This window comes from Rhamphochromis longiceps, linkage group LG16 (assembly GCF_057381845.1).
Source record: "Rhamphochromis longiceps isolate RC_006_pf linkage group LG16, R_longiceps_female_GT1.1, whole genome shotgun sequence".
Lineage (NCBI taxonomy): Eukaryota > Metazoa > Chordata > Actinopteri > Cichliformes > Cichlidae > Rhamphochromis > Rhamphochromis longiceps.
Window position 1 is genome coordinate 6,496,331 of NC_140572.1, and position 26,472 is coordinate 6,522,802.

Here is a 26,472-nt window from a genome sequence, read left to right on the forward strand (position 1 = left end):
CTAGTCTCATCAGAGGGAGGGGAGGCCAGGGAGTGGGCGGGGGAGCCCGCGAGGCTCCGAGCACAGGCAACATCAAAAGGTGGAAGTGTGGAAGAGTACCCCTAATTAGGCAGAATGACTGTGGTATGTGTGTGGACTACAGGTCTCTGTGGAGATATGAAGAGCTGTACAGTAGAGAAGTTTTACTACAGCTGCTGAGTGCTCGTCTCCGCAGGAATCTGAAAACGGTTATTTTGGGCTACATATGTAAAAATAAGAAGTGCACTTTGTTTTTATAGCAGGCCGGCTGGGCGCCGAGCATCAGCGGGAAATGGTTTTAAAACGTTTTAACAGCAAGTGAAAAAAAATGCATTTGATTATGATGGCAGCACAATGGGCACAGGAAGGATGCTGGCTGTCAAAGTTGAACGTGTGATAAAAATGCTAGAGTGAAAATATTGCAAAAAATAAGTCCTTGAGCACAGATACTCGTATCTTCCTGCTCCTCTCCAACTATGTGCAGGGTGTAGATGCAATTTGAGCCTCGATTTGCATGTCTTGTTATAATTGATAGGACTGTTGCAAAGAGATTATCCCCCAGTTTTTTACTAGTTAGTTTTAGTTGGCGAAATTCTCCATTAAGCTTCTTCTTACATAGCACATATCTCCTATCACCCTGTTTGTTGCAGACACACTGTTTGACCACCAAATTGACTGGCTTGGCGGTTTTGTCCAAAAAAATCTTTATCCATTTGAATGAGTTTAGAACATTACTAAACATCAAATATAAGTTGCAGAGTGGCATTAAAGCGCCCCTCCAAGTCAAACTGCCCTGCTGGGCACTGCGTCTTCAGTGGTTCCAGGTCATCTCGGTCTCATTCATATTTCATGTGTTGGGAGGTGGAAATGTTGCAGATGAATAATACAGGCGGCAGATGACCTGAGAGCAAACACTTTGCTTCTTTTGCATGAGGTTTTCCATGAGCCGAACAGCAGATGTGCACGTATTCAAAGAGGACAAAAGAGGAAGTCTTTTCCACTGAAGAGAGACAGTTCAAAGGAGCAATAATGCAAATGATGACCGCAGCTATCGTGTGATACAAGGGCTTGTAATAAAGATAAAATGATCTGGAAAGACTGGCACTTTGAAGTGATACGAGACGGGTTTCCACTGAGAAAAAAGCACTGGCTGTTATCTTTAAAGGGGCGCTGTTTAGCTTTACTGTGTTATTTTATTGGATTTTTTTGCCTGTTGATTGGTCTTTACCTTGTAGTTTCATCTGCTGCATATGTGTGTTTCTGTGTTATATCCAGGGCTCTGCGTTAAATCAAATCGAAGGGCTGATTAATTACATTTTATACACTATTCATTTAAACAGTGTTCTTTTCTAGAGAGCCTGCTGCCTCTGAGAATCAAGGCGCAATAAAAAGACAATAACTAACAGCTAAAATAACAATCTCAATTAGAAAATAGTCAGCACTTTACTCGTGTTGTCATATCAAAAAATGGTGTGATCAATATTGTGCTACACTGTAAGTCTGCGTGTCAGACGCGCATGTTTAATTGATGAAGCAACAAGCCATGTAATTACCTGGTGATTGCAGAGGAAAATAAGCTGTGATAAAAAATAGGCAGACTCAAGAGTGAAGCTTAAAGAAGGTAAGATCTATTTTCATATATATATGTTTGTGTGTGTTAGCCAATCAGTAGAGTGGCTTTCTATCATGCCACAGCCAGCCTCTCCCATTGACTCACGGAGCGTCACAGATCTCTCAAATTGATGGTATCCATAACCACGGGTATACAAAGCTAACCTTTAGAGCCACAGGTATGTGAAGGCTCAGCATACACACACAAACACACACACCCTACAGATACGAGATCAAACTCCAGTACATCCCTTTTAACTGGGAAGCTGCACTACGGTGATTATGAACCCGTGTGGCAATTTAAAGTTCTGATCTACAAAGAGGATTTTGGATGAACATGAGATCTTTCCCTCTGAGGAGGAGAAATGAAGCACGCCCATCATCACTGCTGATCTGTGTTACATGATGAATGAACAAATGAGAGCCAAGAAACAGAGACAGAACATGATGTCATAAGTAAGCTTTGTGTAAAGCAGGGAGGAAATGCTGACATTTAAGTGATGCAGAGAATTAATGAGTTAGTGTTTGCGCATGAGACAGCTTGCCCAAGGCTGCAACTCTGATGCACCATTTGGAATCAAAAGAACAAAACAACTTTGCGTTCTTTGTTTCTGTGAGGAGTACACAGTACTCTCAGATCTATAACAGACTACAAACAGTGCATTGAACCCACGTTGCACTGCCAGCTATCGCTGTTGATTCTTCCAGTTTTTCATCATCTTCCTTAGTTGTTTGTTTTTGAGAGGCACACCCAAGCTGCAGACTACTCCAGCATGAAACGGGTAAAAGCCTAGGATACTGTCTTCTTCATCGAGACACATTTTATTCCATTTTTTCATTCAAAGCTCAGAAATGCAGGTAAAACGTGACCACCAATCAACAGCTGAACAACCAACTAGACACCAACCTACAAAAACTTTGTACAAAAGATCGATATATATATACATATATATATACATATATATACATATATATATACATATATATATACATATATATATATATATATATATATATATATATATATATATATATATATATATATATATATATACATACATATATATATATACATATATATATATATATACATATATATATGTATAATCCAGTGTATGTTCAATGTTCAGTGTTTAGTGCAATTTGGATCTTCAATTATTGACCAATGAAATCAATGCACGTACTATCTCCCTTAAATGTCTCTTTTTAAAATTACAGGTTAAACATGTATGTTTTTGACCATGTCAACATCAAACAAACAGTGTGCAGGTTAAACTTTGTTTCTAAAACTAAACAGGATTATATGTAGCTTGCAAAGAAGACAAATAAGTCTACAGTACTGTGCAAAAGGTTTAGGCAGGTGTAAACAAAGAATGCTTTCAGAAATATAAATGAATGTTTATTTGACCCAAATGTATTCTGAGACATGAGAACGACCCCAAACATACAGCCAAAGTTATTAAGAACTCATTTCAGCATAAACATGAACAAGAAGTACTGGAAGAGATGGGATGGCCCCCAGAGAGCCCTGATCTCAACATCATCAAGGGTGTCTGGGATTTCATGAAGAGACAGAAAGATGTGAGGAAGCCTACATCCACAGAAGATCTGTAGTTAGTTCTCCAAGTTAGTTCTCCAGCCGAGTTCCTTCAAAAACTGTTTGTAAGTGTACCTAAAAGAATTGATGCTGTTTTGAAATCAAAGGGTGGTCACACCAAATCTTGATTTGATTTAAATTTCTCTTTGGTTAATTTACTGCATTTTGTTGCTTGATGAAAATGAATGAGTCACACTTCCATTTTTGAAAACATTCTTTGTTTACAGCATTTTTTAATCACCTGCCTAAAACTTTTGCACAGTACTGTATATATGCAGTTACACTCTTTAGCTCCTCAGTCATGAGTCACTGGACATTGTGGACATCGACGGTCACAACTCATGCATAATGCACCTTTTATATGTATGGACGTGTGCAGGTATATGTGTATGTATATGTATACATATGTACATTTAGTGTGTACATGTGTGTGTGCGTGTGTACATGTCTATACTTATAGATATCTATTACTTATATAGTAATAGTAATGGTAGAATAGTTACATTTATGTCTTGCACATTTTTACAACTCTCTATCCATAATAACATACTGTTGTATATAGTGCATTATCTTACTTATTTGTATTTGTTGTATTTTTTTTGTATTTTTTTTGTATTTTTCTTCTGCTATCTGATCCCACAGCGGGGAAATTTGTGTGTTACCTCAGCTCAGGTGAGGTAACGCACAAATTTCCCCGCTGTGGGATTAATAAAGTCTTATCTTATCTTATCTTATCTTATATGTATACATATATCATTGTTACATGTATACATCATCCTGTTGTTAAGTGCTTATAAACACTGTTTATAAGTGTTTTTGTCATCCAACTAAATACTGTGACATAAGAAAGAAAGTTGAATTAACCATAAATGTCTGTGTCATACATGAGCGAAGCGAAAAAGCACAGCAGGATAGCTGCTTTTACTCCCTCGCTGAGAAACAAAGTAGCAGCGTAAGCCTCGACTGCAGTTGCAGCCAGAAGCTCATAAAAACTGTAGCATTAGAGTGGTACCAAAGTTCACCCCAAACTGCATGGCCAAAGTATTTTAAATTAATGAATGTTTTATCAGCCTATCCACACAGTGAATGTTAAGCTTCAACTCATCAGTGCACACCCATTCAACTTTAATTGGACGCTGACAGTTGCACATGTTAAATTCCCAGTTTTATCAAAGAAGCAGACATTTTCCATCAGACTTCCTTTTTCAAAATCTCTTGTGGGATAATAATGTGTTGTTTGTGAGACCCTTGATACCCACAACCACCCCACCCACTTTTTGTGTCTTCTCAATATCAAAATCTAATTTTATTGAAATAAATTTTAGTTCCACTTGAAGAGATTTTCTCCTGTATTGGTAATAAAATACTTCGCACTACTCACAAATTATTTGCATTTTTAAAGTTACAGTTACAGTTTTGTGTATGTGTGTTTCAGGATTTTTAAAGGTTACTAAACAGTATCAAGTAGCTGACCAAATAATAAAATATACATAAATTCTCGTTTTTCACATCTGAGTTAAATAACAAAAAACAGCTAAATATCTAAGCTCCAGGAAAACAAAGCAGTCCCCAAAGATCTAGGAGTTGCTAGAGTAAACCTTTAATCTCTAATTACTTCCCGAGGCAAGAAAATATGATAAAAGAATATGCAGTAAAGTAAACTATCTAGTGATGTAGTGTGGGCAAACATAGATTCCATAGAAATACAATATGACAGTAGCCAGGTTCAATGAAAGGTCCACACACACGCGTGCACACACACACCTATCCCCAGGGTATGTTCCTGTGTCCGTTGTCTTTTCTGCAGGGGATCATAATGACATCAGCAAGAGCAACACCTACATAAACAAAACCTCAACAGTCGCCTTACATTCATATCCACATCCATATGCTCACTTGCACACAGACACACGAACACACAGTCTCTGACCTCATTCCTACAATCTGTCTTCTGGGAGAAAAAGGCAGACGTAGACAAACAGAAGAAAAAATGAATGCTACCAGGTAAAATAAAGGGAGCAAACAGTTGCAGAGCTGAAGAGCCTAAACTGAGTGGAAGAGGAACATCTGATAAAAGCTCACAGAGGAGAAAAGAGGCGGAGAGCTTAGGTGACTATAGAGAGGAAGATGAGCAGAGATTGATGGGATAAGAGAGATAGAGGTATCGCTGCTGTCCCAGGAGTGGCGTTAATAAACAAATTAAGGCTGATAAGGCAGGAGAGGATTTGCTGGGCAGCAGATGGCTGCATGCCTCACCCCCTCCCAATCACCAGGAATCATGAGAGAGAGGGGGATAAGAGAGGACGAAGGTGGATGTTGAAAAAGAGGAATGGACATTGATGATGAAGGCAGTTAGACTTTTTTTTTAAAGAGAGCACTTTTTTTCTAAATCATCCTGTCAGTCAGAGGAAGATAAACAGATTGTGCCATGTTTTATTCACCCACTCTGTTACAGGCAGCTGCTTGGAAAAGAAAAAATAAAATCCTCTTTGACATCAAAATAGGGAAAAATGTTTCAATAATGCCCTGCTGGTCTTAGAAACTTAAGGTTATTCTTAAGATTTGGAGTTGAGAAGCTGAGAAGCATTAAAAGTTTTAAGATTTAAACAAGAAGCACTCAGAGAGCACAAACCTCCGTCCTTGTAGTGCAGTAAAAATCAGATAAAAAGAGGTAAGTAAATAACAGCAATTGATTTGTAATTACATGCACATGAATAACTTGAGCTTATTACATTTTTAGCTCAAGTTACCTTGTTATATTTTAAATCTTTATAGTCATTCAATTCAATTCAATTGTATTTATATAGCGTCAAATCACAACAACAGTCACCTCAAGGTGCTTTATATTGTAAGGTAGACCCTACAATAATACATACAGAGAAAACCCAACAATCATTTGACCCCCTATGAGCAAGCACTTTGACGACAGTGGGAAGGAAAAACTCCCTTTTAACAGGAAGAAACCTCCGGCAGAACCAGGCTCAGGGAGGGGCGGGGCCATCTGCCGTGATTGGTTGGGGAGAGAGAAGGAAGACAGGATAATACAGTACTTTCTATATATTGACAACACACCACACCACACTTCTAAGAATCATAGTCTCTAAGGTAAACGACCTTTTGTCAATTTTTGACCAATAAATCATTACGTTGACCTTGAAGACCCTTGTACGCATACGCAAAATTTAAATTTTTAATTTCTTTAAACGGAAATCATTTAAAACTTTGAGCTATTGTGTTTACAGGCAGGCTGGCAGACCAAAAAAACATAACTTGCTTGACAAAGGTAATTATATGCTATTAATATGAATACTAGGCTCCTAATACTTGGAGACATATAGGTTGCAGACCGTTCCCCCTATTTAATTTCATTTGTCTTTATTTTTATTTCAAATGAACTGCAACCAGAGCTTACTGAAGCGTAACTAGTCAGCAGCAGTTGGACTACAAACTGATTTCATATCAAAACTACAAAGTTCTGGTGTTGAAAATCTGGTTCTTTGCAAAAGAGCCCCTGTTACAATACTGGCCAGACTCAGTGAATCAGAAATGACTTGGAAGATGCGACTTTCCAAGCAGTCGGAGAAAACATGGCAGAAACGAAACTCTGTGACTCTGTAACGTTAGACAAACTGCTTTTAAATTCAGCCATGTATTCTTGCAGTCGCCTCTTTTTCACCGGATCAATGCTGAACCCTGACCTTACTGTGGGGGGTGTCAGTGTTTTCCATAAGCCTTTCTTGTCAGCTCATTGTCAGCTCCATCAGAGATACATCGAGCCCTGATTATCGACTGACTGGCTCCTACAGGCGCCTATGAGGATCTGTATGTGCTGAAGCTTTTCTGGATGTCATCACATGACTAACACCTTTTTTAAAGATAGGGAGAGTGAGAGGAGGAGTAAATGAACAGGGGAGGGGGAAGGAAGTAAAGCCCCTTTTCTTGCTCCCCAGGAAGCCAAGGACACACTTATGACTGGCTTAAACTGGAGAGGAGAGGAGAGGAGAGGAGAGGAGAGGAGAGGAGAGGAGAGGAGAGGAGAGGAGAGGAGAGGAGAGGAGAGGAGAGGAGAGGAGAGGAGAGGAGAGGAGTCTTTCAGTTGACATAAAAGACAAAACAGCATCAAGGAAACAGGAGAAAAGAAGAGCAGGGGTTTGGAGGAAGAAGGGATGAGAGCGATGAAAAGATGGAGCTGGAGGGATGTATCTTAGTAGCACAGACAAAGACGTGGGGCTGAACGGGTGGGTGTTGGGACTGGAAATGAAAAGGATGAAGAGCCATTGATCAGCTGTCACCTCAGTTTACAGAGACCTGACTAACAAACATCAACGCTCAAATGCTCAGTAAACTCACTATTGTATGAGAGTGCATTTACATTTATGCAGTTTAATGCACGGCCTGCTGCTGTGTTCTCATCATTTTTTAGATAGAAACAATTTCTAAAATGTGGGTCCAAATGCTGCATGTATCTTATGCAGCCAGTGGAAGTGCAGCACTTCCCCCATCCACCCAAAGTTGGTGCACATTTAGAGTCCTTGCACCTCGCCAAGGTCTTCTGAGGGCTAAAATAATTTCCCCAGAACATAATTTAGACCCCAGTCCTCATGGTGGAAAAGCAATGACTCCCAGAAGATCCTTGTCTTCGGGCAAAGTTCCTGCAATGGATATATATAGTTGAACACATAGCATACTTTGACTAGTACTTCCATCACACATTCATACAAGCATGCATGACACCTTACTCTTACTCTAGCTGTCTGCTCCAAGCCATCGAAATGTGAACATCACTAAAAATCAAACTTGACATCCCACAGTGGGTCCCACTTTACTGGCACCAAGCAGAAGATTCACCCACAAGATGCTCCAATAACAGCTAAGTTTATTTCTCTGATTTTTGTTAGAATAATTACTCTTCCTCATTTTCCTAAGTACACCTAACTATATACCAAAGCACCATTTAATTAGCGCTGAAGAGCCAACCACATTGGACTGTATCTTTCTATAAATGGCAGATGGAAATAGCTAATTACTATCCCCAAGAAACCTTTTGGTCATCCTAACCGGTGGGTACAGACATGATTAGCCTCGCGTGAACCTTTTAAGCCCCGAGTCAAAAGCTCTCTTCTCCCACTCCCCAGCATCAATATCTCTATGCAAACCTGCCTATGTCAACTCAATTTATTTTCCAATTTCCCGCAGGGTGAAAGACTGCCTCCCTCTCTCTCCCACTGTCTACCATCCATCACTCTACAACTTTCCATTCTCTGATGCTTTTCTCTTTTCTCCCTAGGCAGCCATGTGTCCCATCCTCTCCTCTTTTATTTGTCAATTGTCCTCTCAGTTGAAAATTTTAGGTACTGCTTTGTGTGCCTTGTGTGTCTTTGTCAGACAGGCAACTGAGAAGAGAAAGACAGGGGAAACTTAAGCCTTGATTATACTCTGTTGCAGACACGGACAGCTGGAGACATTGCTGTTAGACTTTTTTAATGTGCACTTGAAGTCCGCCGCCTGGTGCCCGTGCACGGTTGGTGCATTGTGATATGAAATCTCTGCAGATGAGTCCTCACGGCCACAAAAAACAGTCAAACAAACGGATGTCGACCCGCGCACTCACAGTCTCATCATCAAATTTATATCACTTGGACCAAAAGGGAAAGTATAATCCAGGCACTGGAGTGGTTATGTAAGTAATGGAACAGGAAGAGGAACATTACGCAGACAATAATTTAACAAATTACTAATATGAAAAGGCTCTAATCCAAGTGGCTGTAGTACCTCAAATAGCCACTAGAGGTTTTTGACCCAAAAGTGAGTCGTTCGTTGTAGACTCACATTACCAGGAAGAAGTGCCACTTTGAATGCCAGGTGGCCATGGCTACTAGGTGGCTTTAAGTAGTGTGTTTTATATAGAGTGTGTGATCTGAAGCCACAAGAAATTTCTAACAGTCTATCTCAAGCAATTTTTTTTGCCTCTTTTAGCTTTTTGTTTTGATTTTATAGCACATTTACTACTTAAGTCCCAACTTTCACTGTCACCATTTCCAGCAACAGCAGCCAGCCGATAAACCTCTTGCACATTACCTGATGTCGAAAAATACAAAATATAAAAAACAGCAAAGACATCCGGCTGTACTTATATTTATCCAGAACCAACAAACAACAACTCCAAAAGACCTCACTTCCTGTGCCAATAGACAATGATTGCCGACTAAGATGAGTATTGATGAGAATTTACTGATACCAATGCCTTTAATGATTCTGCCTATGTGTCCAATTCTTTATCAATTGTTGTATTGATTCTTGATCAATTTTTTTCGTTTAGTGCAAAAGACACCCAACAAAGGCTTTCGGGATAAATTAAACTGCGCTAATATCTTTTGAGCCTTTACACAATATAGAACAAGAGTAGAGAATAGGTTAGCATGTGCAAATCTTCAATGCCTTATGACTGTATCTGTATCTGCAATTAGATGTTTGTGTTTTCTGTTTGCAACTATTACTGCAAATGTAATTATTTAGAGCTTTAGACTGTTGGTCTAAATCAAATTTTCTAAATCAATTTCAGGACATCAACATGGAACCATGTAAGCTACAGCTGGCTGAAATAAACTACTTGAAAAAAGAAATTAAGGAGCTCTAGTCAAAAGTTTGAACAAGTTGGTAAAACAGGTCATTCGTAACGGTATAAGGAGTTTTATGGTGTCATTAGATGACTGCAAAACATACTTTATTGCAAGGAACTATCCCAACACAAGACTAATGTTCATAAGCACTGAAAAAAATTGTTATGAATTTGATCACCCATTCCTTCACCTCTGCTTTACATGAAGCCACAGCCAAGGCCAGTTGATATTCATGCTGCTCTCTAAATAACCATCAGCATACACCAACACAAACACAAGGCTCTGGCCAGCTGCAGAGGAATACACTATCGACCAGACAGGAATTTATCAGCCACCATAATTAATCTTGTGGGAGGCGGGCAGTGAATGTCTGCCTGTGAGTGAATCTCTAAGTATGCCTCAGAGAGACACGGGGCGGGAATGATGGCTCATATTGACGATATCTCTTGTGTAGAACAGCCCCGGTACAAACTCGCACACAGACAGACAGGCAGACAGTCCGCAACACACATACAGGCCCAAAATCTTTAGAGGGTCATCCAGACCTGAAAAGAAACTACTCACATCATGCAACGTTTTCAAAGATGTCTGAGCATCTACATCAGACTGCATCTGTTTATCCTGCTTTTCCTCCAGGAAAGACTTTGCCCTTTTGAGTTACACATTTAGTGATCACACAAGCTCCCAGCTTTAGTCCGATACGAACACACGAATAAGCAAAAGTAGGTTGTAAAAATGGGCTGTACTATCAAAAGAAGCCTAGAACATCTATCTTTGTCCATGCAAAGCATCACATTACACCTGCTGTCATCCCTCGACTTCCCTCCATACAAGGCTCTATGAATTATTGAGCGATCCCTGCATCGTCAACTACTACACCTCCGATTGAGCAGAATAAATATTCAATCTGCTTTCACCATTCATAAAATGACAAGACCCCCTGTTTGCAAGAGACCACCTGCAAGCTGAAACATAGGGAATTGAATGTATGATAATAGCCTCATTTCAAAGGCATTTTAAGAAAGAGGCTCATGCAGCTCTTTCACCAACCAGACCACATGCTTCTTTCCTTTTTGCTCTAGTTTTTCCACCGGTAACAACTATCTCCACTCTGCAGGTCTTTCCAGCACAGGGAAGGATGCATATGCCACAAACTCTTTCGCATAAGATAATAAAGGCCATAAAAGTGAAAAGAATTTTTGTATGTTTGTGTACTCACCTTTGTTACAAAGCAGCGTGTGTCTGTTGCTCGTTGTGTGTGTTATGAGCTCCGGAGCGCAGCGGGCAGCCTATCCTCTCTGTCTCGCTCCCACTGCGAGCTGGAGTAAAGTGCGTGTGAGAGAGAGTGTGTGTGAGTGTGAGCCCTCTCACTGGCTATTGTTACAGAGAAGGTAGCCAAACTGAGCATGCTCCAACATGAACAGCCCTTGCGGTTGGCATGGAAACCGGGAAGCGGCTGTCTTGCTCAAGTTGTGAGGTGCTTTTCAGACACACTCAGACAAATGCAGAGCGAAGTGCTGGCAGGTGCTGGCGCCGTGTCATCATCCTGGCCACGTTACTATGCTTGATTAATCCTTCATTCTCAGCGTTTCAATTCTCGTCAGTCAGAGTAACGTGACAGCTGCTCTGACAGCCAATGACCTGGATCACACACAGAAATTCACACGGCGTCCTGGATAGAGTAATCCACCACAGTATGGAGCTCCGCACCGCACATGATTGTTAACCTAAATGTTACCAGAATCTGTTTGGGTTTATTAGGGATTATCATCCCACCAAAAATGTATCTTATCCAACTTTCCATGCTCTGTCCATAAACCCCAAGGCCACAAGAGTGAACTCATTGTAAAATATTTGTTGCATTTAATTTGCAACAATATTGCATTAGGGTATAAAACAAAGCATGTCTGTGTGGACCATTCATAGTGGCCTGCTGTCAAATTTGTAATTTATTGGTGCAAAAACCTGTCAATAGCTTGGATAAATTATTCACGTTGTTTCTAACATATTTGTATAACCAGCTGTTGAACCATCCTAGGTATAGAAAAGAAATCTTTTGACAAGCATCAGTTCAGACACGCACATACCCACATTTTTAAAATCACAAGCATTGTGATAATATACGTTTTTTGCTCCCAAAGTTACAAAGCCCTCTAGTGGATAAAAGGCTGCTAAGTAGGAAACATCATGATCATTTTGTAGCAGGGCTGGGTATCGTCACTGATTTCTAGAATCGATTTGATTCTGATTCACAAGCTCCTGAATCGATTCGATCCACAATTTGATTCAATTCGATTCGAATCGATTTGAATCTGGGAAATTTTGCCTCAGACAGTCAGAAATATTATAATTCAGATCAGTACATTTACATATTTTTGTATCTATAAAAAGGAAGCTGACACTTTCCAGACTTTATCAAAGGTGTAAGCATCACAGCAGAGGCCTTTGTGTCAAAGTAGCTGAAGATAAAACACAGAAAAACATGAAGGTGATTTTCCTGGCCTGGGATTTTATCAAAATATTCTGCAGTAGATCAAAAACAAAAGGAAACCATTAATCAACTTATGAACATCACCTCTGAAGTTACAGCGGTTTTATTAGAGACACGGCTAAGCGTTTTGCATTTTGCATAATTTTAAAAAGTTTAAATTTGTTCAGTATAGAACGGCAGAAATTAGGTTTTCTTTTCGGAAGTATGTAAAAGGAAAAAAAAACAGCGGCCGACAGCGCTGTAAATAACGGTAGACTTGTGCGTAACAAGCAAGCGAATAATGCAGAAAACAGATTTTTAGATGGGAAACTGTTCTTGAAGTACAGAGAGAGAGAGAGAGAGAGAGAGAGAGAGAGAGAGAGAGAGAGAGAGAGAGAGAGAGCTGTGCATGAAGTGTGATTTTATTGTGGTGGAAGCAAAACAGCAAAAGTAAGAGGGAATCCATGACGATGTTTATGTGAAGCCTAGTTTGGATCTTCTTTTGCTGCTGGTTCGGTCAATATTGTTTGGAGAGAGATCAAACTAACAGCTTTAGAATCAGCGCAAAAATGGCGTAAACACAAAGCGTGGACCCGCCGAAACATCAGAATCAGCGAGCTGTCGGCTTTCAGCCCCGAGTGTGTGAGAAAGGCGACATCTCACTGATTCTGATCCACGGGTCCGCGCTGTGTGTTTACGCCTTTGTGCAGAAGCCGTGTACCTGCTCTCATTTACTGTTTTAAATGTTTGGTGGTTGTCGAAATTTGGTGACGTTTCACCTGAGATTCTGGCATTTTGGGCAAAATACATTTATATTAAAAAAAAATCGATTCAGGATTTTAATGAATCGATATCACGTTATCCAAGCCAGAATCGATTTTAATCAATGAATTGATTATTAAAACTCACCCCTATTTTGTAGCTATAAAGCTACAAAAGGAGGAGGTTGGGGTGGATAAATGGATCAACAAAACAAGGGACTTGAGACTGCTGTTTGCTTCCACTTTTCGTCTGACTGCTAGTGCTTTTTTTTTTTTAACTGCTGATACAATCATTGATTAAGTCTGATCAAATGGTTAAAGAAACCATGGTGATTTGTGTGGTTTAAAAGGAATACATAGTGTTTTTCTTTTTAAGTAACATTTTTTGGCATGTTTGGCAAGGAACAGACAATTTATGTGTCATAATTTAATATCTGAAAACATTGTTTAATGTAAAGCGCAAATGTATTTCGCTGTTTGGACAATTTGTTGTTAACATGCCAAAATGCATTTTTCCAATATGTATGTTAAGTGAAAGAGTTTCTGGCATACTCGCTGTGAAAGCCTCACAATGTAGACTTTCATTAGATGAAGAAGAACAAAAACAGATACCGATCACTGAGTCTTTCACCTATCCAGAATTACAAAAATCAGTGAATTTCTAGATATTTCTACATTTGCATAAAAGACTTGCCTTCTCATGAAACAGGAAAGGTTTTAGTATGGAGTCTTTGTCTTGATAAAATCAATTTCTTTCATTAACATGCAAATTTATTTACCCAGCAGGGATGCTCAAAATCCAATCTGATGTTCGGTTCTCTCAGAGGAACATGTGTCGTAGGAATAAACTATATTAATAGGCCAAGAATCAAACATTATCCATAAATATAGTGTTCCACACAATAAAGCAGAGCCTCTGCTGTCCTGTGTGTGTGTGTGTGTGTGTGTGTGTGTGTGTGTGTGTGTGTGTGTGTGTGTGTGTGTGTGTGTGTGTGTGTGTGTGTGTGTGTGTTTCTTCTTCTGGGCATATGGAGAGAGACTGCAGGGGCATTCCACAACCTTCACTTCCTGTGGGAATAACAGTCACGAAAGGCACCATGCAGGCAACAGCCCGCCAGCTAAGCAAATTGCCAAGAGAACTGCTTTTGCTTTTGTTTCGTTTCTTGTACAATTACACCAAAAACCTACACGTTCTATTATTTTTTTTATATTCATACATGCCAAACCTTTAAAAAAATCCCAGTGTCTTTATTTTGCTTTCTTGGTCCAAATTCATCAACCACAAAAGTAAAAACGAGCTACAAAGCAACAGGAGAAAAAGTGAAACCATTGGTGAAACGATTATAAGCGGTCAATGCTGCCCACTCGCCGTAGGGGGTGTGTTCACTCAGCACCTGCTGCTCTGCATCTCAGGGCTGCTTGCCATCAGCAGAACCACACTAAAACGTTCAAAGCTGTTGAAGTGTTTCTCCAATATTCAGCTCTCCCACACGTCAAACAATCAATATTGTGACTGCAACGAGAATTAATCACAGGAAGCAGGGAGGTCTGGGTGTTTATGGTTAAGTATATAAATGTACAGCATTTAGTCACTAGCAAACTGGCTCATCTAGAAGTCAGTTTTACATTAAATAATGAGCAATTAGAATCTGAAATGACCCTCCGATGTCACAGAGTGCACGTACTGCACTTGATACAAAGAGCCAGGTGCTCAGAGATGTCAAGGACTGTGGGCAACATCTCAATAACATCAAGTCTTTTACTTCAGAAACCTAAGCACAATTACAGTATATTATTATATTACCATTACTAACAAACAGGTGAATTAAAAAAGAATTGAAAAAATTAAAAAAATCTTTAATTAGACACTTAAAATTTTTTTTACCTTTAACCTTTTGTTTGGTTGTGGATAGACAGAAGAAGAAAGAATTATGAACTTATGATTATATTTTTAAATTTTTTACTGAAATAACCATAAAATAACCAATGCTATTAGGCATAAAAGCAAGAAAATGTGTCACATTAATTACAATTTTTTCCTTTTATCCATCCTCTGAAACTTATTTAACGCTGGGTTGCAGGGACAGCAGCCTCATGAGTCTATTATCTATTATCTATTATCTATTATGAGTCTATTATCACTGCTGTCCTCCAGTTTGTCCAAGGGAATACCTTGGTATTCCCTTGGACAAACTGGAGGCGGTGGCTGGGGAAAGGGAGGTCAGGGCTTCTCTCTGACCTCCCTTTCCCCAGCCACCGCCTCCAGTTTGTCCAAGGGAATACCAAGGTATTCCCAGGGAATATTAAAGATGCAAGCATATTCTCGTTCCACCCTGGGGCCTCCTCCCCAGGACATGCCCAGAACACCTTGCCCAAGAGAAGCCCAGAAGGCATCCTAGTCATTTGCCCACACCACCTCTAGACCTGGCTCTATACCTAATTCACCGCCATTACCTACAGCATGCTGGCAGTCCAGAGACTGGATTGTACTGTTGCCAAATCTTACTGTACGACACCAATGCAGATTAATCTACTGCTGGGTTCTTTAATTAATGAGCAGTTTGACATTTTTATTTCCTTTCTTGTTCAAGAGTTACATGCGAACAGTGACACCTAACAAGTAAGTAACACATAAACACATACAACACACAAAATCATTTACCAATTCAATCCAAAAATCCAAACTCAAATAAAAAAAAGTTGCGGTCTTGGTTACACAATTAGTCCTAATACATAATTAGCACTCAAGGACATCATTATGACTGCATTGAGTGATGGTTTTAGCTAGTTTAGCCGAATCACCACAAACTCCCACGTAGAGTGTTATTATCGGCCCATAGCTTTAGTCCTCCAGATTAAAATTCAGCTGCTTTTAAGCTCTGTTTGTGACTCACCGACTCAAATTTAAAGCCGTTTTCACACATAGACTGCCGCCCAGAACTCATCAGCTGTGGAGCTCTATGACTCAAAGCAAAGTCCAACTGATCTCAGGTAAATATCCAAACTATTCACAGTGAATGGGTGGGTATCACGGGTCCCACATTTCCTTTTCTGAGCCACAAGTCAGAAAAGGAAACTGACCTGATTCTCGACACTGTTGGTTATTTATGTGGAACAATGGCTATGGCTTTAGTGGAATTTAACCTCTACAACATCAGGTTAATACAATACAATACAATACAACTTTATTTGTATAGCACATTTAAAAGACCAGTGGTACACCAAAGTGCTGTACAATAAAAACAGGAAAATTAAGACAATAAATAAAAGACTATTAACAAAGTACCACATGTGTCATCAGGTTAAGAGCACTAATTATACAACAATAAAAGGGAATATAAGAACAAAGTTACTAAGAACAGATATAGCTAAAAGATAAAGTACATAAATAAGAAATTAAACCAAATATAAAACAGGGGCGCTAACTAGATGGAAAAGCTATGTTGAATAAATGAGCTTTTAAACGGGGTTTAAAAGATAAAACGGAGTCTGACGCATGGATAGCAATAGGAAGGTTGTTCCACAGATTCGGTGCAACCAGGGCAAAAGCACGGTCACCCCTAGATTTAAGTCTAGATCTAGGCTGAGCCAGGAGTAATTGGGCTGAAGACCTGAGGGCTCGCCCAGGGACATATAGACTAAGAAGATCGACAAGATAACGAGGGGCTAAATTATTTATAATTCTAAAAGTGAGCAACAATATTTTAAATTCAATGCGATATTTTATGGGTAGCCAATGCAACTCAATAAGAACTGGGGTGATAGAGGCATGCTTTCTAGTGCCAGTCAGAAGGCGAGCCGCAGCATTCTGGACAAGCTGAAGTCTGTGAAGGAGAGCGGAGTGAAGACCAAAGTAGAAGGAGTTACAGTAATCCAATCTAGAAGTCACAAAAGCATGAATGAACTTTTCAAGATCTTTATGAGGGACATAGTGCTTAGTCTTAGCAATAAGGCGCAGTTGGTAGAAGCTAGATTTGATTACTGAAGACACTTGTTTGTTAAATTTGAAAGAGCTGTCCAGCAGAACCCCGAGGTCACTAACTGAGTCAGAGAAAGAAGTGGCAAAGGAACCAAAGGTATCGGCTGATAGGCCCCTAGGGATATGGTTGCCAAACACCACAATCTCCGCTTCCTTTTCGTTCAGGATAAGGGAATTGTCTGAAAGCCATTCTCTGACTTCTCTCATGCACTCGAGGAAGCAGTGCAATGAAGAAGCAATGTCGTACAAAGTGTCACAGAACTTCAGAAATAGTGGGTTAGCCAACTGTTAGCTGGCTTATTACCAAGGTGTTACAGAGTGATTGGGCTGGTGGGTGAACCCTGATATCTGGTGTAGCTGTCCTCAAACTAACTTCCAAATTGATTTGAACTGTGCGCTGTGAGCTCCAGTAGATATGTTTTCTTTGCAGACAGGCTCGGTATCTGTACTGCTTGCTGGCTTTGCTCTTTGTGAATTTAACCAACTGCAGTCATCAACATATTGTTGTTGGCTGAGTTATCATGGCTGCTCTCCAACTCCTAACCAGGATAAGCCTGCTTTGCACCAGTCCACCAGAGGCCATTACTGTAAACTCTGAGACTTATTTAAACTGTCCAGTTGTTTTGAACATTTGAGTTATGAATTATCATTCATTTTGTTGTCACATTTCACAGTATCAAGTGGCAGTAATTTCAGTAAAATATGTAAAAAGGTCAGATAGGGAAAAATAATAAATCTAATTAATTACAACATTACACGTGAGCTTTATTTGTTTGTTCACAGCATATCTGAGAACAAATTTATCACACATCAATTTTTTATTTCGCTTTGCTTTATTTTTTCCAAATACAGCCAGTGTACCTTTAACTAGGAAGACAGATTGCATGCCAACGTGCACAGTCTGTGTGTTTGCTGATATTTGTTGTGCAGCTCGCTCTCATTTGGTAGTGCTAACTAGATGCTGATATACATGGCTGCAACATTTTTGACATCTGCATGCATGAATGCATGACGGAGGAAAAAAATGCGTCGAGTGCGTAGGTGGGACCATGGGATGACAGTACTCTCTGATTTAATGACACACATGGTATAGCTCTCTCATAGCTCACTTGACTGGTTTATTAACTTGCAAATTAGACTGAATGACTAATTAACTGTAGGCGAATGCTATTGCAGATAATCTTGCCCACTTTATCCCCTCCTCATTACTACAACTGTATAACATATTATTCAGAAGAAAGCACAGGGACATGGTCTGACATTTAAATAGCACAATTCTACTCTTACTGACAACTGAAAGCACTTTAAAGATTGCACATATTCATAAAGCACTTTATTCTATATGCTTAAGCACTTTATCTGCCTATCTAAATCTACCAATTTAGAATCAATTAATGAAACGTGCATGTTTCTGGACAATAAGGAGAGGACTCAGAGGACTCAGAGGATACCCACTCAGGCAGAAGAACAACATGCAATCTTACATAGAAACTGGCAAACTAACCAGGAGATCCAAACCAAGAATCTTCTTACCACTGTGCAGTATATCTACTACTGACTCTTTACAAGCGGCCTCCACAATATAGTCTGCATTGGCTTGTGTTGTACTGGCAACTGTCATTTCTGTTTGAGAGCCCAGACAGACTGCTTTCAATAGAAGCCAATGAAAACGCTCCATATATCTGTATATTGTCGAGTTTGCATCTATGTGCAGCAGTTTATGTCCATGTTGGCCTTTAGCTGTTACTGGACCCAGGTCTAGGTGGTACTGACAGTGAGACTCAAGATGAGATGTATCCAATGAACTGACATGCTCACCCAGCGATATACAGTTAGATTATTTATGAGAGCTCCACCATTGGTTCAATAATTCATAGGGCCCCACTCTGCCGTGGGTGAGTCACGGACAAGCCTTTTACTGAGAAAATAAGCATAGAGAGCAAAACACAACTAGGTAGAGTGAGAGAGATATTTGTGGGCAGAAAACTCAATAAGAACTTGCCACACCATTACTTTTTGAGGTCTGCTAAATTTAGCATAGCTTCCATGACTCAGGGGAGGTTCTACACATGGAGATGAAGGAGGTGAGCCAGCTTTTAGTGTTGAATAAGTATCCCTGGGAGTTTGGAAGAATGTAGCATCCTAAAACTGGAAAAAAAAAAAAGGGTTTCCCTGAACCAGCAAGCAGAACGAGAGTGAAGTCATGTCAGTTAGTAAAATTTATTTTACACGTACCATGCCCAGTACAGTACATATGCAAGCGAGTTCCTCATTTAATGTAGATTTAACTGCTTCACAATGGCTGCAACTGTTAGCTCTTCAGGGCAGGAATAATATACTGTTGTCGACTAGATGGAAATGTTTACATTGGAAAGGGGGTTACTGAGTTAATACAGGATGTCGTAAAAATGTCCTTTGTCAATTTATCCGGAGCTTGATTGCTTGGCAACCACAATGCCATTGTGAGCCACAGTGTGTACCTTTGATGCCTAACAATCAGCAGAGTGATGAGTGAATGGGTGGAGGTTGATGAAGGTCACAATGCACAATGGAACACAGTGACACACATACAGAAACATAACCACAGGCTCGGCACACTGAACTATATTTACCCCATGAACTAGGTCTTTGTCCACTGACAAAGGTTAACCTCAGGAGGTTCTGGTAATTAGAATGAGAAATATGCTATTCAGTTATTTTTATATATTACCTGTAAATAAACATTTCATTTTTCATTCTTCCAGTGAGCTTTTGAAACATACAAAGGGTAATGAAGTTACAAATGCCCAATGATAATAATTACAGTTTTTTAGCACTTTCTATTATAAGGTAAAGACCCTGCAATAACACAGAGAAAACAAACAACGCCCAATGAGCAAGCGCTGGACAACAGTGGGAAGGAAAAACTCCCTTTTAACAAGAAGAAACCTCGGGCAGAAGCAGGCTCAGTAAGAGGATAGCCATCTGCCGCGGCCGTTAGGGAAATATGTGAATGAAGACAGGTAAACACACTGGTGTGTTTCTAAAGTGATTTGAATATTTAAAATAGCACAATTACATTAAATATAAGAAGCAATTCAAAAGATGTAAAAAGTATACTGCATATTACTGTAATTGACTGTATACTATAAATCTCAAGAAGAAATTGGATGCCTACCTCGTACTGCTAATCAAGTCTGGTAACTTTACAGTGTGAAAAATGCAATATATTATGGCTTAGGCTTTGATGCATGTCACTCATTTGTGCACTTGGTGTTTGACTTGCTGATTTCATATTTTGTGGTTGACTGAACACTTGACTGTCTGTGACTGTTGAACCAGAAGACCAACATGAAATATGAAGATCAGTTCTATCACTGTTTAGAGGTGACTGGAAATCTATTAGATCCTGTATTTCACTGCCATTGACTGTAACTTGGATGAGTCATTTACAAGGGGATAGCTCTAAATGAGAATGCAAAACAAACCCCGTAAAAGGGTGTTGTTGGTCACATATATCTTTTTTCAACAGCGGTTAGCCAAATGTGTCCTGGGCAATTATCAACTTCAGCCATGACTCTGCTTTGGTGAAAACTGAATCTCTCAAAGCACAGCGAGCATTTCCACTGCATTTTGTACAGACATTCGTGGCCCCCTGATGAATTCTGATTTCCATCCAGCACTACCAACATTTCAAATCTGATTTGTAAGGAAAGCAGCACAAAGCTTTAAGTCTGTAGCCACGTCTAGTGGAAGTGGAAGTACACACTTTTTTTTAATAAGTTCTGCTGGATGCTGAACACAAACTATTCTTATGTGAACATATTTTGACCTACAGTGTTGAGACAGGAGGCAGCAGGGGAAGTGGCCCACATACGTCAGCTAAAATTGCAGCTTCATTCACTCAAAGTGTGTGTTTCTGCATGCGTGTGGGTGCACAATATCCACAACTCTGCACATAGAGAAAGTTTGACTATCATCTGCGGTTGGAACTAATCCATATTTTTGTCATCAGATACTCTACTGAATGATTTAATTTATGAAATGCAAATACAATAAAATCCAAGAGCCACTGGCCCTTTCCCAAATGCAACCTTTTCTTTCAAGTCACAACAAAAACAAAAGATATTCAACTGAAATTGTTATCAGCAGGTGACTGAAGTTTTGCCACAGCTGCTGCTAGTCCCAAGAAAGCAGCTCTAAGCTCTTAAAACATGAGTTTGTTAGTTAGATGATCAGATCTGCTCAGCAGCAACAAACTAGGCTGTGTGTGTGCTGTTATTGACTGGACCAGACAGTGCACTAGAACAGGTGACCTTCCTGGAAAACGAGAAATAAATGGAAAACAGGGTCATATGTAACCATCGTGACCCATTAACCTCATTCATTATTTAATTTTCCAGCGGCTCTTAGTAGGCCTGAACGGAAAGAGAAGCAACTGCAGGACTCCATTAAACTCCCGTGTCAACTGTTACATAAAAAAACCTTTATGACCTATATTGTGAGATGTGTTGGCGAATGAATATGTGAGTGTGCAGTATGCGCGTATGCACATACCCCGTTTAGCCAAGTATTGGCAGACTTAAAGTCCTGTGTGCACAGAAGAGCTATGCTATCATAATCAGCATGCCTGCAGACACACAGCACGCTGAATGAACCCAGCCCTCCTGATGGTACGCCATGAAATCCAATTTTCTGTCAATCTATTCTTCTCTACAGTTTACCAGAAAGTTCCTCTCTCTGGATCTCTTGCACACCATCTCCAGGCTTCTCTCATCACTCTCTCCTACAGATGTTGCCAAGGTAATGGATAATTGACTGAAATGTCACTTCATGGAAATGAAAGTAGTGCACTCTTTCCCGACGTTAAGTCACTCTTCTTTATCTGATTGGGACATATCAGTTTGGCTGGTAGTGGCTTCAGGTTTGACAAAGAAGCATGAGGCTGAAATAAATATGTTGCTTTTATTATTAGAACAGGCGTTCAAACACATTTACACAAACCCGCCCGGTCTCTGAAAGCACCTAGCTTCCTTTTATACTCTAACTGCCTCAGGCATGTTTCTGGAATGGTCTACCAAGCAGACAAAGGACGTGTGTTGTATTCTACCCCAAAAGCCAAAAATAATATCAAAAACATCATAATTCACAGGCTGTTTTAAGTAATAAGTAGGCCCATAAAAGAGACCAACTAAGCAGAACTCTACTCAAAGATAAGCCTTAAATTAACAAATAATCTACCCTAATCAAAAGAAAGCTCAACATGTGGCGTAATGGAGTAAACCATTTTAGATGCAATGGGGGAAATAAATACATTTCATTTAAATTTCATGTTGAAAACATTCTCCCCCATGCAATGACAGCAGATGGTTCAGTCCATATGATTGCCCTCTATATTTAAACCCTGCTGCTTCTTTTACTTAAACCAGCAACTGACAGGTAACTTGAGAAAATAGAAAAAAATGGTGAATGCAGCTTATATAAACCAATAACAAAGCAGTAGTGTGTGAATGTATATGAACACAAAATTAATGAAATTAATGAAATATGACTGCCATGTGACTTTAATGACACATTTAGTATTAAGTGAGAATGAGGTAAAAGTGTAAAACCTCATATATATATATACACATACACATATATATATATATATAAACACCCAGCACGCCCCTGCGGGCGGTTTATCCTTCAAGCTCGGGTCCTCTACCAGAGGCCTGGGAGCTTGAGGGTCCTGCGCAGTATCTTAGCTGTTCCCAGGACTGCGCTCTTCTGGACAGAGATCTCCGATGTTGTTCCCGGGATCTGCTGGAGCCACTCGCCTAGCTTGGGAGTCACCGCACCTAGTGCTCCGATTACCACGGGGACCACCGTTACCTTCACCCTCCACATCCTCTCGAGCTCTTCTCTGAGCCCTTGGTATTTCTCCAGCTTCTCGTGTTCCTTCTTCCTGATATTGCTGTCATTCGGAACCGCTACATCGATCACTACGGCCATCTTCTTCTGTTTGTCTACCACCACTATGTCCGGTTGGTTAGCCACCACCATTTTGTCCGTCTGTATCTGGAAGTCCCACAGGATCTTAGCTCGGTCATTCTCCACCACCCTTGGGGGCATCTCCCATTTTGACCTCGGGACTTCCAGGTTATACTCGGCACAGATGTTCCTGTACACTATGCCGGCCACTTGGTTATGGCGTTCCATGTATGCCTTGCCTGCTAGCATCTTGCACCCTGCTGTTATGTGCTGGATTGTCTCTGGGGCATCTTTACACAGCCTGCACCTGGGGTCTTGCCTGGTGTGATAGACCCCAGCCTCTATGGATCTTGTGCTCAGAGCTTGTTCTTGTGCTGCCATGATTAGTGCCTCTGTGCTGTCTTTCAGTCCAGCTTTGTCCAGCCACTGGTAGGATTTCTGGATATCAGCCACCTCCTCTATCTGCCGGTGGTACATACCGTGCAGGGGCCTGTCCTTCCATGATGGTTCCTCGTCTCCCTCCTCTTTCTTGGGTTTCTGCTGCCTGAGGTATTCACTGAGCACTCGGTCAGTTGGGGCCATCTTCCTAACGTATTCTTGGATGTTCGTTGTCTCATCCTGGACTGTGGTGCTGACACTCACCAGTCCCCGGCCCCCTTCCTTCCGCTTAGCGTACAGCCTCAGGGTGCTGGATTTGGGGTGAAACCCTCCATGCATGGTAAGGAGCTTATATATATATATATATATATATATATATATATATATATATATATATATATATATATATACACATACATATATATGAGGTTTTACACTTTTATATATATATATATATATAAAATTCAATAACACGTATGCTTTAATCATAAATACATAAATTAGAAAGACCCAGACTAGCCTCCCCTGAGCTGTCATTTCAGTCTCCCCTCAGCGGTTCCTAAGCAGGGAACCTGAGCTGTTTTCACTCTTCAGCTCTCCTAACATAAACCGACACTTAAACAGTCCTCCCAAAATATTGACTAAAGTCAATAAAGAATCCCTAAACAATAAAAATAATGTGTGTGTCTTTTCATTTAGCTTCCAATATCAATCATTCATAAACAAGTAAAAACACAAGTTAAGGTAACAGATCCCCTGATCTCCATTACAGGCTACACAGCATGCCAGCATGCGTCTGAATAATTGCTAGTCAATTAGAAAAATACCTAACAGAAGCAGAAACAAGACTGAGCTTTAATCATCTAGTAAACTGATGCCCCGCTTAATATTCAGCTTAAATTAATCACTTCAGTAGATACAGTAAGCACGCAGTTGTTGACATACTGATGCTTCAGTGCAACAACATATCTGCAGATGGTGCAGTGGACCCAATCCATTTCCAAAACTGAAAACAAACCACAAGTTATGTTGGCTGGTTCGTACTTATCAAGGGAAGCTTAGCCCGAGAAACACAGATCAATGCTGTTCCTCTTCTCATGTGAAACAATTGCTCGTCGAGACTGTGCTGCGTGGGAGGCAAAAATAAAACAGATTAGCCATAAAAATTCAACTGCAGCAATCTTCACAGTAATAGTAGGAAACTCGGGCGTACTTCAGAAACATCAGCATTTACACATCAATGAGAGGGGGCGCGTTGAGACGTATTATGATGCAAAAAAATTCAGTGGAAAGGTCTTTTTTTTAATCTCAATGGTACTGAAATAGGCAGGAAAAAAGATAACAAGCAGTGGCTGTGAACTGTTGGAGGCAGTTAATCAGTATCAGGATGGGGTCTATGTCTGTAGTCAGACGTGACTATGACTGGTTACTGTAACATTAATTCATGACAGTGATGTATGCAAAGGCCTAAAGAGAGAGCATGAAATCGGGGCCAAAATCTCATATCCCGATATTATGCATTTCATATAACACTATATATCATGATACAGTGCATTTTCTGTAAATTGGGAGAATAGCTTATATAATGACCACACAGAAGGGATTATTTCTGTTTTAATTTTTAAATCAGCTGCTTGAGGCACATGTTGTTGTGAATAGTTTATATAAATAAAATTACATTTAATTAGATACTTGAAAATGAATGGTACTAATTTGTATGTATTTTTTTTTCTTTTTAGTGAGAAAATCAGAGCAAATGTTGAATTGAAAAAGTTCAGATAAAACATTAATGTATAAAATAGAAGACACTTTTCAAAAACTAAATGATTAAAGGTCCAACATATTGTAATATTCTGCTTGCCTATAGCATTAATACAAAGTCTACAGTATATATTAAATATTAAAATATATAATGCTACCTTCATCAGCATTATGTGAGACCAACTAAACTATAAAAGGCAGAAAAAAACTGCTTAAAAAACACAACGATACAATGCATTTTGTAAGAGACAAAATGTAACCATGGACCTTTTCAAGCTTAAACTATAGCAGCAAACTAAGCCTCACCATAAATATGTACGTTATAACAAGTAAACAACTCACTTCAAGTTAGAATTATAGCATATGTAATATGTAATCTTGCATATTCAGCCTGAGAGCCAGCAAAACAAATGTTCGCTAAACTAGCACCTTGAAAATTTTAAAATCCCATATGACCTACCACGGGTTATTATTACAGAAAAATATGCTTATATTTAGATACTCATTGATGGCTACATGGAGACTGTGAACAAAAACAGTATTTTGGTCACAGGATTATACATAGTGACACACACTAGATGATCCTCATGTGGAGCTTCCCTGAGCCTATCATTTCTCCTGCATGGTCATCAAGAAAAAAGCCTGCCTGCAAAACACGACTGCAAAGTCTCAATGCAATCTCAGATAAAGTGCACCATCAAACTCAAACAGGGCTGTGTAGTTGGGCTCGTCCACATACCAGTAGTAATGCCACAGTGTATTCTGAAATACCACAAAATGCGAAATGACAGACGTTTCATTTTATCATATGATATATATCATCGCATGGCGCAGTCGTAACAGGAAACAAGCAAGGTTGCTGTATGACACACGGTAAAGCCCTTAGAATAGCATTACAGCTTAATGCTAGAATAACTAGATGCCACTGCCGGGGTGTACACATACCTCAGGTTTCCCATAAATGGCTCTCTTTAAACATAAAAATTTCAAAGGTTTTCTATCAGCCTCCACCAGCACCACTGTCAACAAATGACTGTGTGCACCTTGGAAATGTGGACGTTTTCCCCTTCTGCAGGAATCACCCCGGACACTGACACCATCACTCCTCCTGTGTCAGTGAGGCTTTTTCAAAAGCAGACATCTGGACTACCACCAGAAGGCGTACAGTTAAGTCTATACATGTTTGCACAATGACACAATCCAGCAGTCTATCCATTTTCTTCCATCCATGGTCCAATTCAGGGTCACTGTGTGCCTTTCCCAGTTATCCCGGGTTGAGGGTTGAGACACGCCTATGAGCAATTTAGAATCACCAATTACTCTAA

General features: G+C 39.9%; 1 protein-coding gene across 3 annotated transcripts in view; it reads right to left on the bottom strand.

Moving 5' to 3' along the window:
* The window catches only part of arhgef49 (Rho guanine nucleotide exchange factor 49), a 77,261-nt gene that overhangs the window by 33,260 nt on the left and 17,529 nt on the right, over window positions 1–26,472 (bottom strand). Inside the window, exon 1 of one of the 3 annotated variants that reach the window (XM_085384573.1) lies at window positions 11,066–11,190. The exons of the other annotated variants lie outside the window; for them this stretch is intronic. The gene's annotated coding sequence lies outside the window, so the exon portion shown is untranslated. Of the gene's footprint in view, window positions 1–11,065; window positions 11,191–26,472 lie in introns of those variants that run through there. 3 annotated transcript variants of the gene reach the window in all.